General features: G+C 41.5%; 1 long non-coding RNA gene across 1 annotated transcript in view; it reads left to right on the top strand.

The window, feature by feature from the left end:
- Positions 1-3,685: 3,685 nt before the first annotated feature.
- LOC125093018 (uncharacterized) overlaps positions 3,686-15,539 on the top strand; it is a 31,789-nt gene continuing 19,935 nt past the window's right edge. The window contains exons 1-2 of the long non-coding RNA XR_007125130.1: positions 3,686-3,865; positions 5,635-5,778. This is a non-coding gene — a long non-coding RNA (uncharacterized LOC125093018). The remainder of the gene's footprint in view (positions 3,866-5,634; positions 5,779-15,539) is intronic.

The raw sequence follows: 15,539 nt of genomic DNA, 5'->3' as shown, positions 1-15,539 counted from the left end.
GAAGCTAGAACTCAATAACAAGAGGAAATTTGGAAAGAACCCAAGTACATGGAGACTAAACAGCATCCTTCTAAAGAATGAATGGGTCAACCAGGAAATTAAAGAAGAATTGAAAAAATTCATGGAAACAAATGATAATGAAAACACAATGGTTCAAAATCTGTGGGACACAGCAAAGGCAGTCCTGAGAGGAAAATATATAGCAGTACAAGCCTTTCTCAAGAAACAAGAAAGGTCTCAGGTACACAACCTAAACCTACACCAAAAGAGCTGGAGAAAGAACAAGAAAGAAAGCCTAAACGCAGCAGGAGAAGAGAGATCATAAAGATCAGAGATTCTATTTCAAATCAAAGATTTGATTCAAAGATTCTATTTCAAATCAATGAAATCAAATGAAATCAAATCAATGAAATAGAAACCAAAAAAACAATAGAACAAATCAACGAAACTAGGAGCTGGTTCTTTGAAAGAATTAATGAGATCGATAAACCCCTGGCCAGACTTATCAAAAAGAAAAAAGAAAGGACCCAAATAAATAAAATCATGAATGAAAGAGGAGAGATCACAACGAACACCAAAGAAATACAGACAATTATAAGAAGGTACTATGAGCAACTCTACGCCAACAAATTTGACAATCTGGAAGAAATGGATGCATTCCTAGAGACATATAAACTACCACAACTGAGCCAGGAAGAAATAAAAAGCCTGAACAGACCCATAACCAGTAAGGAGATTGAAACAGTCATCAAAAACCTCCAAACAAACAAAAGCCCAGGGCCAGACGGCTTCCCGGGGGAATTCTACCAAACATTTAAAGGAGAACTAATTCCTATTCTCCTGAAACTGTTCCAAAAAATAGAAATGGAAGGAAAACTTCCAAATTCATTTTATGAGTCCAGCATCACCTTGATCCCAAAACCAGACAAGGATCTCATCAAAAGAGAGAACTACAGACCAATATCCTTGATGAACACAGATGCAAAAATTCTCGCCAAAATACTAGCCAATAGGATTCAACAGTACATTAAAAGGATTATTCACCACGACCAAGTGGGATTTATTCCAGGGCTACAAGGTTGGTTCAACATCTGCAAATCAATCAATGTGATACAACACATTAATAAAAGAAAGAACAAGAACCATATGATACTCTCCATAGATGCTGAAAATGCATTTGACAAAGTACAGCATCCCTTCCTGATCAAAACTCTTCAAAGTGTAGGGATAGACGGCACATACCTCCATATTATCAAAGCCATCTATGAAAAACCCACCGCAAATATCATTCTCAATGGAGAAAAACTGAAAGCTTTTCCGCTAAGGTCAGGAACACGGCAGGGATGTCCGTTATCACCACTGCTATTCAACATAGTACTAGAAGTCCTAGCCTCAGCAATCAGACAACAAAAGGAAATTAAAGGCATCCAAATCGGCAAAGAAGAAGTCAAACTATCACTCTTCGCAGATGATATGATACTCTATGTGGAAAACCCAAAAGACTCCACTCCAAAACTGCTAGAACTTGTACAGGAATTCAGTAAAGTGTCAGGATATAAAATCAATGCACAGAAATCAGTTGCATTTCTCTACACCAACAACAAGACAGAAGAAAGAGAAATTAAGGAGTCCATCCCATTTACAATTGCACCCAAAACTATAAGATACCTAGGAATAAACCTAACCAAAGAGACTAAGAATCTATACTCAGAAAACTATAAAGTACTCATGAAAGAAATTGAGGAAGACACAAAGAAATGGAAAAATGTTTCATGCTCCTGGATTGGAAGAATAAATATTGTGAAAATGTCTATGCTACCTAAAGCAATCTACACATTTAATGCAATTCCTATCAAAGTACCATCCATTTTTTTCAAAGAAATGGAACAAATAATCCTAAAATTTATATGGAACCAGAAAAGACCTCGAATAGCCAAAGGAATATTGAAAAAGAAAGCCAAAGTTGGTGGCATCACAATTCCGGACTTCAAACTCTATTACAAAGCTGTCATCATCAAGACAGCATGGTACTGGCACAAAAACAGACACATAGATCAATGGAACAGAATAGAGAGCCCAGAAATAGACCCTCAACTCTATGGTCAACTCATCTTCAACAAAGCAGGAAAGAATGTCCAATGGAAAAAAGACAGCCTCTTCAATAAATGGTGCTGGGAAAATTGGACAGCCACATGCAGAAAAATGAAATTGGATCATTTCCTTACACCACACATGAAAATAGACTCAAAATGGGTGAAGGATCTCAATGTGAGAAAGGAATCCATCAAAATCCTTGAGGAGAACACAGGCAGCAACCTCTTCGACCTCAGCCACAGCAACATCTTCCTAGGAACATTGCCAAAGGCAAGGGAAGCAAGGGCAAAAATGAACTTTTGGGATTTTATCAAGATCAAAAGCTTTTGCACAGCAAAGGAAACAGTGAACAAAACCAAAAGACAACTGACAGAATGGGAGAAGATATTTGCAAATGACATATCAGATAAAGGGCTAGTGTCCAAAATCTATAAAGAACTTAGCAAACTCAACCCCCATAGAACAAATAATCCAATCAAGAAATGGGCAGAGGACATGAACAGACATTTCTGCAAAGAAGACATCCAGATGGCCAACAGACACATGAAAAAGTGCTCCACATCACTCGGCATCAGGGAAATACAAATCAAAACTACAATGAGATATCACCTCACACCAGTCAGAATGGCTAAAATTAACAAGTCAGGAAATGACAGATGCTGGAGAGGATGTGGAGAAAGGGGAACCCTCTTACACTGTTGGTGGGAATGCAAGCTGGTGCAACCACTCTGGAAAACAGCATGGAGGTTCCTCAAAATGTTGAAAATAGAACTACCCTATGACCCTCCAATTGCACTGCTGGGTATTTACCCTAAAGATACAAACGTAGTGACCCAAAGGGGCACGTGCACCCGAATGTTTATAGCAGCAATGTCTACAATAGCCAAACTATGGAAAGAACCTAGATGTCCATCAACAGATGAATGGATAAAGAAGATGTATATATACACAATGGAATACTATGCAGCCATCAAAAGAAATGAAATCTTGCCATTTGCGACGACATGGATGGAACTAGAGGGTATCATGCTTAGCGAAATAAGTCAATTGGAGAAAGACAACTATCACATGATCTCCCTGATAGGAGGGAGAGGAGATGCAACATGGGGGGGTTAGGGGGTAGGAGAAGAGTAAATGAAACAAAATGGGATTTGTGGGAGACAAACCATAAGTGACTCTTAATCTCACAAAACAAACTGAGGGTTGATGAGGGGAGGGGGGTTGGGAGAGGGGGGTGGGATTATTGATATTGGGGAGGGTAGGTGCTATGGTGAGTGCTGTGAAATGTGTAAACCTGGCGATTCACAGACCTGTACCCCTGGGGATAAAAATATATTATATGTTTATAAAAAATAAAATAAATAAATAAATAAATAAATAAATAAAAATAAAAATACATGTTATTTGTAGTTTTTGACTATAAACCTAACTTTTAAGATAAAATTTTGGAATATTATTTTTATTTTATTTTATTTTATTTATTTATTTGACAGAGATAGCAAGTAGGCCAGAGAGAGAGAGAGGAGGAAGCAGGCTCCCCGCTGAGCAGAGATCCCGATGCGGGGCTCGATCCCAGGACCCTGAGATCATGATCTGAGCCGAAGGCAGAGGCTTTAACCCACTGATCACCCAGGCGCCCCTGGAATATTATTTTTTAAAAATTGAAGAGAATCAAGCTTCAGCCAGATTGCATCTATTGCAAAGTTACTTCTTCTCCATTTTGTAAGTGGTCATTGAGAGATGAAGCTTGAGTTCTGTGTGAGTTCTCCAGGTGTATTTTGATGTTGTTACCCAGCAGATTATGTTGAAAGGAGCAGGAGAAGAAGCAATCACCAGGCGGAGAAGAGAGGAAAAAAAGATCCCCCAGATATCTGGGATTTGCTGAGCGTGACAAGAAACATATTACTATTTCCTTGAAATGGACACTGGAAAGGGACACATAGTTTTACTTTAAAACGTGATGCTTTTTAAAAATATGAAGCAATGAGATTATTTGCCAGATTCTGTGGGGTTATTATTAAGTTATTGCCATAACCAGGTCTGAAAAGAAACGCAAGGATCTGGAATGAGAAAGTGGAAAGCAAAGAAAGAGTCATGGTGTTTTGACTCTGGGTTAAGGAAAGGGAACATCCACAATTAAGGTGTGATTCAGGGAGGGGAGGCATCAAAAGGCCACCAGCTAGTGAACTTGCTTCTCTGTAGAGCAGGAACTTGGCAGGAGCTAATGGTGATGTGGAAAGACTGCTTTATCTCCCCCAGAGAAAGCCTCCGGCTCTGAGCTTAACTGTATTTGCAAGGATGAATCAGGAAGCTTAAGAGTTTATAGTTGCTGGGCTGTTTCTGCACCTATTTGGCAGATAAACAACCCCAAAGCTCTCCACCGCTCTTTACTCTAAAGAAGGATTACGTCTCTCCAGATGGATGGGTATTGTTAAGCCAAAAATGAGAGCAGGAATATATCCACTATAGAAACAGATAAGACTCAGCTTGCTTAGACAACGGAAGATCCGGAGAAACTAAATCCCAGGCCAGAACATCACCCGAGGAGCTTGGGGGGGAAATTCAGAATTTTGTGCAATGAGAGACTAGTGACTCCCTCAGCCAGTGGAATTACCTGGGGAATGATCCTAAAACACAATGCATATAATTGTCTTGGACTTAGTATCTTTAACTTCTCTTAGCTGGTTAACCGTAGATGTGGCACAACATGTAGCTTTGGAAGGGAAGTGTCCAAACTAAAGATAACGTTTCTGAAGAGATACGGCCTGTACAGCAGAATGAGCGTGGCTTTGCCGGCCACTAATGTGGGTTAGAATCTGAAATCTTTATCTTGCTTCCTTGGTGATCTTCCACAAGTTATTTATCCTCTCTGATCTCCAGTTTTGTTTTGTTTTTTTTCATCTGGGGATAATAACCCCTGTATTCTGTTCTGTGGTGAACATTAAATGAGATACTGCTATGACTGTCCCAGGTTCAGAAGAGATACCTGATAAATAGTAGCTTCTAACACCATTTGTAGGAGCTTGATACATAATCCCAATCCCCAAATTCTCAGATGTTCGGAAAGATTTCTTTTTTAAATCTTCTTTAGGTATAAAATTGGGAGGTAGGGACAAGAAAAATAATGGGTACTGTGTCCCTGGCTTTTATCTTAAGATAAAAATAAAACATGGAAGTTATGATTTAAAAATGAAGTTCAGGAATATGTTCTCTGACATCCTGGACGTTAGTTAGCTTGTTCTGCTTCAGTGTATGCATCTCTAAAATGGGACCATTGTTACGGTTATGAATTGTTTACAATAGAGAACAACATCTTCTCAAGGTCACAAGATCCTTTTATTTTAAACTCTTCTCTATTTATCTCAACCATTCAAGAACGTGAAGGGTTTCAAACGTGGTTTCAAAATATTCCACTTAAAAGACCAGGTTTTCTCCTGCTATAGAAATGTGGGACAAGGTATATTCAAGTGGTAAATCAGTGACACCCAGTGGCTGCTGCTTTTATGTTTATGTTTCTTATTTTCAATTTAACCTTGTCAGGCTCCCTCCCAGAACAACTTAAGAAGATGATGAGAATACGCAAGTCATAGTTTACTTTTGAAGAAGCGTTTCTCAGCAGTGACCTGAGTCTTCCAGGACTTGGGACAACCTAATAGCAGCACCAAAAATGGAGAGTGCTGGAAGGTAGGGAAACAGTTCTGGGAATTCCCTGCCACATCATTTTGCATTTTATTAAAGAACATAGTCAAGTTTTCCTGTCATTGTTGGATTTTGCAAGAAACATTCCCCTCATTAAAGTGACATGCCAACTGCCCAGTCTCCAGTTACATTCAAATCTGTTGAACACAGTTGGGAACATTCCCTAGAAATTAGACTTCCGAGGTGTTTGAAACCTAACTGGAGGTTTAATCTGAAGTGTCCCTCCCCGTCCCCAAGCTTCTCTGTGACACAGTAGTTGTGGTGGGGTTGGAGATCCCCATACACTCGAGGTTGAATGGAAGCAAGCATAATGGTACATGGCTGGGCTCACTTCCCAGCTGGGACACTCTGCTGTTGGGTGCTCGGGGGCCACTTCCAGCTTCATAGGGCCCTTACATTTCTATCTGTGCAAGGCAATGACATGTAACACACAGGTTTTCATAGAGTTTTAGTGAAATAACATACCTAAAGTGATGGACATATGATGGGCACTTGTCCTTTTTTATCCATCGAGGTTCTCTGTCAGCCCAGGTGCAAGACAACTTCTGACAAAACCCTTTCCCTGAAACTGGACGATTGTTTTTTAGGTGCTCCATGATCTGACTTCCTCTCAGGGGACAGAGAGGGTGGAAATGAACTCCTTGTCATTCTTTGTTCTTAGGGGGTAGGACTGTTTTTTATATAGAACCAATGCTGCTGAAGTACTTCGGGTTTCTTGAGCGAGTGTCTCTTCTATCACATTAGAAAATTGTTAGCTAATAACTTGCATTGTAAGGATTGGTATTTTCCCCACATGAAACCTTCAGGAGGTCATCATAGTACAGAGATACGGTGAGTGAAGCAATTAGTTCAGTTCAGAGGATCCTACAGAGGGTTCATTAAAATAGAAGACTCTAGTTCTCAGTTGCTTTTCCTTTTAATTGCCTTACAAATATTTTCATCTCAAAGGGTGAGGTATTAAACTATGTAAATAGAAATGAAGTTGTAAGTAAAATTTACAAAAGGTGATCTTTTTCATTGTCTCTACATTAGTTAAATATGGAGTTAGTTGAATTCCATGTGGAATGGCTAAGATGCCAGCTCTTGGAGTCAAGTAGATTTGAATTTGAATCCCAGCTTTTCCACTTCTTGGTTTACTTTGATTCTCTGAGCTTCAGTCCCATCATTTATAGAACAAGGATGGCCATGTCTGCCTTGTGGGGTAGTTGAGAAAAGTACAGGAGAGCAAGTCTGGAAAATAGCCTCTGGCACATAGTAAGTGCTCAGTACAGAAAGGGAGGATCGGGGGATGCCCAGAGCAAAGGCTCAGAACAGTATAAGATTCCAGCCCTCTTTAGATAATAGGTATTTCTTCTTTACCTTCTTAAAGTGGAATTTTAGAGCTCCTATAAGTTACCTACCACATTCTTCAAATTGCAGTGTAGTGTTCTAATTGAAACAGAAAGGAGAATGAGAAAGGAGAATTGCACTGATGGTGAAACAATATGCATTTCTCTCTAAGGCTCAGGCACAGGTGCAGAGGGGATGCTGCACCCCAGGCTGTCCTGCCAGTGATAGCTAGCCATGCAGAACCGTTTAGCCGGGTGACTTTTGTGTCACAGGTGGTATTGCTCTTGGAGCCTTTTTGAAATAGTGAAAAACTCTTTGTAATATTTCGAACAAGGCAAGGAATGGTGTCTCCTCCTTTAGGTATTAGTTGCATTACTGGACATTTTATGTTGTTTTATATAAATGAAATATGGGGTTTCTATTTAAACCAAGCAGAAACACTTTGTTAGAGTTAGGTTTTAAGCTCAGAAAATGATGACCAGGTTCTTCGCCTGTACAGACTTGGGATGGAATGATTTTTCATTATGGGACGGCCTCCTTCATTATAGCATGAGGACCCTTGAACTCTTTCTGGTTATTAAATGCCAATAACCCTCATCTCCCCAATTTTTGTGACAACGTAAAAACCCCACGATTTTACAGAATGGCTCTGGGTAGGCCGTGTTAAGAACCAATGGCCTAGAGGGACTTGAATCTCAAAGCTGATTTTCTTAACGTCTTGGGCAAGCCAAAGGTTTTGTAAGCCAGGCTGGGGGGAGCTCAAGACTGAGGAAGGGGTGAGGGATCCTTCTGGGGCTTCTTTTATAAGGGCACTAAACTAATGCATGAGGGCTCCACCCTGGTGATATAAGGATGTCCCAAAGGCCCCACCTCCTAACATCATCACTGTGGGAGTTAGGACTCTGGCATATGGATTTGGGGGTAGTGTGGAGAACACAAATATTTAGTCTCTAGAAAGCCCCACAGGCCAGGAGTGTGTGAGTGGGCCATGGAGCTGCAGTGGGACAAGGGTCAAAGCGATGACCTCACAGCAGAGTGGACGTGGCCTGGCCAAAGGCAGGGGAGGGTGAGGCAGAAACTCCGATGGGTCTGCAGCACATCTGCTCAGCACACTGAAGCATGGGACAAAAGGCTGCCCCACAGAATCCCAAGTGTGAAGTCTAGAAATACTATAGTTTTCCAACAGCAGATACCGCAAGAAGCCCAGAGATGAATTGCTCTTACATTCAGCCTGAATAAGTCCTTGTATCTAGCAGGCCCATGAGGATCCAGAGGTTGCCACCTGGTGCCATGGACCCCCTGTGCCCTCTGTCACCACATGGTCACGTAGGCCACATCCTTGCTAAGAAAATCAGAGAGGATCTAAGGCTGACATTTGAGAGACCGAACTTGACCTAAAAAGATGAAACATTTACTTAAGGGGTAGTTTTAATTATTTTGCCAGACTAAGTTCCCCTCCCCTGCCCCATTACCCAGCGGATAGTCTGTAGAGTCAGGGAAGCAGGGAAGTGGAAATCTATAATTTCTTTACATATGATTGTAATGTGGGTAAATCTGTGCTCCTTCTGTGCTATTATTAACCAGGAGTTTAGCCCCAGGACCTAGGCATTGGACATTTATAGTGCTGTTTCGGTGGGCGATGGCTCTGCTTACGTATCATAGTTGCTTGATTTGTAGCATTGAGCCTAATTTATGTTTAGGTTTAGCATTTACCTTGTAAACCAACAAAAAAGAGCTCCGTAATTTCCAGAAAAGTAAAGAATATTCCAGTTGTCTTCACTTTACTCTAGAGAAAGAAACAAAAGAAAAAGAGAAAGGAAGGAAGGAAGGAAGGAAGGATGAAGGAAAGATAGAAAAAAGGAAGGAAGGAAGGAAAAGAAAATGAGAAAAGGAAAGGAAAGGGAGAAGGAAAGAAGAAAGGAAGGAAGAGAGAAGGAAAGAAAGAAGAAGGAAGGAAGGAGGACGAAAGAAAAGTAAAGGAAGGAAGGAAGGAAGAGAATAAAGACAAGAAGATAAAGAAAGTCAGATGCCTGTGCTCTGCAGTTTTCATGAATGGTCTCGATCTCCCAATGAGACACAGCCCCAACTAGGGAGCCGTGAAGGAAGTCATGTCCATTCTAATGGTGGTGCCCCAAAGTGCCTTCACCAGTTCCCTCTTCGGGAGACCCCTTTGTGCATCTGCGTGTCACCGCGGCCCCTGCAGAGCTCCCACAGTTATAATTAGATTCTTAGTGGGTCTGCAAAGGGTATGGAGACACCAGAAGATATAGCAGTTCTGGGCGGGGTGGGACACTGAGGCCAGAAGGTGGGGGAGGACTAAGATAGGAGTTAAACTGAAGCCAGAACCTTGAGAGTTCTGTTATTAATAGTGTTTTCTTTCTCAGAGGGGCTGGCTGGCTTTGGCTCTGGACTGTTCCCTGACTCCACCCCTGCTTAATCATTTGATTTCTGCTGGCTTGTGCCCTCTTTGCCTCTCAAGCTCTGGGACTTATTTCCAACTGCTTCCCATCACGGGCACCCTCTTCCAGGGTTATGTTAGGTCATGGAGTTGATTTTTCTCTTCACAGTTTTTTTTGCAACTGTTATTCCTCATGGTTCTTTAAAAGCCAGCAGAAATACAAATTTTTCAAAAATATGTATGCATATTGAAAGCCATAAGTTTGAATAAAATGTAATGACTTAAAAATGTTTATCGAAACAAAGTTTTTTTTTTTTAAAAAAGGAGGCAAGGGGCACCTGGGTGGCTCAGTCAGTCAAGCATCTGCCTTCATCTCAGGTCATGATCCGAAGGTCTCAGGATTGAGTCCCACATTGGGCTCCCTGCTCGGTGAGGAGTCTGCTTCTCCCTCTGCCTCTCCCCCTACTTGTGCGCACTCTCTCTCTCAAATAAATAAATAAAATTAAAAAAAAAAAAAGGAGGCAAAGACCCACCAAAACGCTGAACAATCTACATGGTCCAAATTATGTAACAATATAGTCATAGATGAATGTTTATATTACTATACAAATGCACAGACAAAAGTATAATAACAACGTAAAACTTGGAAGGAAATAAAACATATAGTAAATAATACAGAATCTACCTCTGTGTGTTGAGATTACAAGCGATTTTAACTGTTTTCCTTAACATTTTCTTCACTTTCAGAATATTCTTTAATGGGAATCTGTAAGGTTTCTTTTTAAAATATATTTATTTGACAGACAGATATCACAAGTAGGCAGAGAGGCAGTCAGAGAGAGGGAGGAAGCAGGTTCCCTGCTGAGCAGAGAGGCCCATACGGGCCTTGATCCCAGGACCCTGGGATCATGACCTGAGCTGAAGGCAGAGGCCTAACCCACTGAGCCACCCAGGCGCCCGGAATCTGTTTTATAACAGGAAAAATTATTTTAAAACCACCAGCTATTTTCTTTGTTTCCTTTTTCTAATCAGTTAATATAGAATTTTTTCTAAAATGACAACAGACGTGTCTGTCCTGCTACCAGCAGATGAAGGGTGTAATATAGGCAGAGGGAAGGAGGGAAAAACAGTGCTTTCATAAGCAAATAAGATGATGCTGCTATCTTAGGCATAGAGTACTTTACTTGAATTGCCTGAAACCTCTCACTTACCAATGTGGGATATAAGCTGTAATGAACATTGGCTGGGCTTTGACAACCCAAAACGCATTTTGCCTTTCTGATAACAGTCAATTTTCTTTTATTTTCTTTAAAGATTTTATTTATTTGACAGAGAGAGATCACAAGTAGGCAGAGAGGCAGGTAGAGAGAGAGAGGAGGAAGCAGGCTCCCTGCTGAGCAGAGAGCCCAATGAAGGGCTCGATCCCAGGACCCTACGACCATGACCTGAACCGAAGGCAGAGGCTTTAACCCACTGAGCCACCCAGGTGCCCCATTAGTCAATTTTCTTGTCGGACCTTTTACCCAGTTCAACTGCTATCAGGAGTCCCACCCTTCCCTAGAAGTGGGGCAGGGGCAAATTTAGCTATTGGAATCTCCCCTTCCCCATACATTTAAATTTTAAAATGAGGAGCAAAGGGAAAGGAAAATTGTCTTGAACTCCATTAGGTCCTGGCAATATCTTTTCATTCCTGCTTCCTTCTGTGGGTACTACCTTGTTAAATGTTTGTGCTCAAATGCAATTCTCTTGCCTCCAAGTAAATTCCTCTTTGCTTAAGTTAATTGGAATCAGCTTCATTTGCTTGCATCCAAAGCACCTGTGTTGGAAAGTTATTTTACAGCTGGACCAAAGCCGCCCTGTGCTATTTCCATGCATGGCTCAATGTGTAGCTTTGACTCTTGGCCAATTAAAGGTTAATGGGCTAGCCAACCAGCTAACTAATGATTTATGATGCTCTATTTATAGTCCAAAACTCCCATGCTGAAACCCTAGGCCAGATTGTTTTTCAGTAGATTTCTCCCAATGTAACCAGTTGGTCTGGCTTGGTTAATAGGACCTGGGGGCATAAAAGACCCTATTGGGAACTTCTGCCTGGAGGTCTTGGGAAGCCAAGATATATAGTACAAATCTTGGTGGTTTGATCTGGAGACTAAGCACATCCTTGAGCAAATAAGAATAATCCTGGAAAGTTTTGCCTGGAAGTCTCGACTCCCAGTGCTGGCAGGCTTGCCCACGCATGCCCCCTCCTCCCCCCACCCATCACGGTGCACCATAGCTTTTGCCTTTATTTTAAGCCTTAGGAGAGCATGCTCCATGAAGTCTCGTGCATCTCTTAATCTAACCTAATCTGAGTAATCTTTATGGGATGCCAACTGCCACAGAAGACCCTCAGTGGTGAGATGAGCCTGGGACATAGAGTAGGTAAAGAGAGGGCCTGGGGTGGCTAGCAGTCTTTAATAACTGATCTGGTGAGGGGAAATATGTGGGTTATTCAGGACTGGGTGAAAAACTAAGGGGCACTCTAGATAATTTTTCTAAGTTACTGTAGATCAGAATGAAGTCAAGAGAAACTTTAACCTTCTGAATATGATATAAAACCTCCGTGTTACTGGAGTGATGTCAAAGCTGTGGCTTCACAGGAGAGCTAATAAGCATGTTTCCGTTGTTCTTGCATACTTCTTGCTCCTGCTTCCTCCACGTAATTACACTCTCTGGTTGCATCCTTTGTGCCTCTTTGTAGTACTCTGGTTGCTTGGTGAGTTTGAAACTAAGATCTAATGTGTGTTTTGTGAGTCAGTGAATCATGTGTTCCAAAAATGCCCTTTATCCATTGTGATCAAGCTGAGGACTAGTTCTGGTCCACAGAGAATTACAGGATTCACAAGACCCACGGCCCTGTGCCTCTCCTTTAGAAAGAATCCCTATGTCACTGTAAGGTCACGGTTAGTGTCTTTTTTTTTTTTAAAGATGTTTTTTATTTATTTGACAGAGAGAGGGGTCACAAGTAGGCAGAGAGACAGGGGGAAACAGGTTCCCTGCCAAGCAGAGAGCCTGACGCGGGGCTCGATCCCAGGACTCTGGGATCATGACCCGAGCCGAAGGCAGAGGCTTTAACCCACTGAGCCACCCAGGAGCCTCACGGTTAGTGTTTTTAATAAAGATTTTATTTATTTATTTGAGAGAGAGCAAAAGTGAGTGAGCAAGAGAGAGAGAGAGAGAGAGCACAAGCGGCGTGAGGGGTAGAGGAGAGAAGCAGGCTCTCTACTGAGCAGGGAGCCCAGTGCGGGGCTCAATCCTAGACTCCGGGATCATGACCTGAGTGGAAAGCAGATACTTAACTGACCGAGCCACCCAGATGTCCCAATCACGGTTACTTTTACATCATTTTTTAATCTCCCAACTGTCTGTGAGCATCTTGATTGCAGCAACTTGTCATTTATCTTCCCATCCCCAACAGCATCAAGGAAATGCCTTGCATGTAGTAGGTGCTCAATAAGCATTTACAGAATAAGCATATATGTGTATGTACCTATATATTTGATGGCCAAATTACCGAAAGTCCAAAGAAGCCTAGGTTTTTCCTTCTGGTGCAATGTCATAATTTTGAGAGTGACAAAAAGGCAGTGCAATAAATCAGTACAAGAAAGGAACTTTAAAATACAGCTTCTAATATTTGGAATAGATTGATTTTTGATCACGGACATTATCTGCTGCTCATGAGTCCTGGTCTAGACACGGTCTAATGTTGTGATTCATCTGGCTTAGTACTTGGTGACGAGGACTAGCATTCTCGATGAGGAGCCGGAGTCACTCTAGATTCACCAAAGCCTTTAAAATCTAGGAAAGTTAATTTTTGCATATAATTTTGCTGGAGTTTTATTGAATTGTAATTCTTTGAGAAGGGCTAAGTTTCCTAGACGAAGGTGGTTTTGTATAGCAGTTAGAAGCTTGGGCTCTGGAGATAGATTGCCTGGAATCCAATTACATTTCTGTGATTGCTGGCTGTGTGGCCTTGGACATGTCCTCGAATCCTTCTATGCCTTAATTTCCTCATCTGTAAAATCGGGATAATCAAAGCACCTACCTCCTAGGTTGTTCTAGGGATTAAAGGAGTTTATCTAGAGAGCAAAGAGTACTATTTGACACATAATAATCTCTCTCGTGCTCTTTAATGTAATTATTCAATAAACTCCATAGCTAAGGCCTCATGGGCCCAGAGTTTGCAGTATCATCTGGAAGACTGCTCATAACCTGGTGTTCTCTACTGCCTTTCGCTGGGTTATCTTTACATTTCCTCTCTAGGCAGGTCTTCCTGTGTGTGCCCATATTGCAATGAGTGCATCATTCCGTCCCTATTGGTCAGGCACCTTTTCATTTTCAAGGACTAGATAACAAAGAATCTGTATGCCTAAATCAGTCAGGAAGAAGGAAATCTTGAGTGAGAATGCCTTTTAGCCAGCTAAAGATGGAAGGGCGTGCCATTAAATGAGAAAAACAGGGGCCAGGTGATGCTCAGAAGTAACCCAGATGTCCCTGTAAGAAGCTCACTAGGGAACTCTGCTACAGGATAATCCCATCTCTCCGTCCCTAGGAGACCCTATTTCAGTATGTAAGACAGACTATTTTATAGCTCTTTGAAAGACAGTGTTATACACTTCACCTTTTAAAGACAGACACAATGGCCACCTCCAAATCAGTCTTGTAGCGCTCAGAAATTAAAAAAAATAATGATAAGTTTGCGTTACATTAAACTTTTAAAAATATCGTGATCTAATTGAGGTTACTTAGATCAAGCCAAATATTTAAAATAAAAATAACTAAAATTGCCAAACAGTGTTTGGTAGTGTTTTGTCTCTGAATGATGTCCATTTTCTCCTTGGTGATCAAATGTGTTCTCACTTCTGTGCACATATACACACACCTGTGACATGGAAGGCGCCTTCAGCCACGTGACCTGGGAAACCGGCTCCTTCCCACGACTGCATACGTTGAATGTGGGAGGACTCAGGCAAGGAAGGCTTCTAGAGGAGATACCTCGGGAACAGTGTGAATGTCCCTCCGCTGTCAGAGGTGGGGAATGGCCATGGCTTCAGGCAGCCCGAGCAATTGGAGGAAAACCATGAGCCTGCCATGGTTGTGAAAGGTGCTGTCCCTGATGGATTGAAAAACTCCCAGTATTAAAAGTCACCTTCAAACGTACACAAAGACACCAACATGAGCAAGTTTACAATGTTATTTTTAAAAAGCCAAATGGAGGCACCTGGTGGCTCAGTTGGTTGAGCATCTGAGTCTTCGTTTGACTCTTGGTTTAGGCTCAGGTCATAATCTCATGGGTGGTGGATCAAGCCCTGTGTGGGGCTCTGCCCTATGCAGGGAGTCTGCTTGGAGAGTCTCTCCCTTTGCCGCTCTCCCCACTCATGTGTGTGCTCACTCGCTCTCTAAAATAAATAAATAAATAAATCTTATTAAACAAACCCAAAAGCCAAATGAAACAGTTCTGCTGTCAATTAACCATTACTTGTGATTCTGGGACTGGAAGCTGACACGGGTTCAGAGAACCTGATGGTTTTATCCATAGTTTAGAGGAGTTCTTCCAATCGTGAAGTCTTTGCTCTTGAAATTTGTTCACCTTCTTTCCTTGGGGTTCATTTCCTCCAACAAGGCGTTTCAGAAGACAACCTGCTTCTTTAATGTCCCCTGCTGACCACTAGATGGCAACATTGCTCTTTTATGGTACAGTTTGACCACAAACTGTAGATTTATTTTTCTAACAACCAAAGTAAAAAAAAAAAAAAGTAATAATAATAAATAAAAAGTAAAGGCTAGTAATTTAAATGCATCACTCTGTATAATAAAAATAAGGTAGGGCATGTTAAATTACAAATTCTTAATTTACTTACCTAGACACTTGTCAACATTCTCTTTGTGTCTTGGGAGAACTCACTTGTGTCTGGTGGTTATAGACCATACACAGTGTGGCCTCCATTTGTCTCATGTTTGTGGCTGCAGGGAACTGCCC

The sequence above is a fragment of the Lutra lutra genome, chromosome 2 (assembly GCF_902655055.1).
Source record: "Lutra lutra chromosome 2, mLutLut1.2, whole genome shotgun sequence".
NCBI lineage: Eukaryota > Metazoa > Chordata > Mammalia > Carnivora > Mustelidae > Lutra > Lutra lutra.
This window is presented reverse-complemented; position numbering and strand designations above follow the sequence as displayed.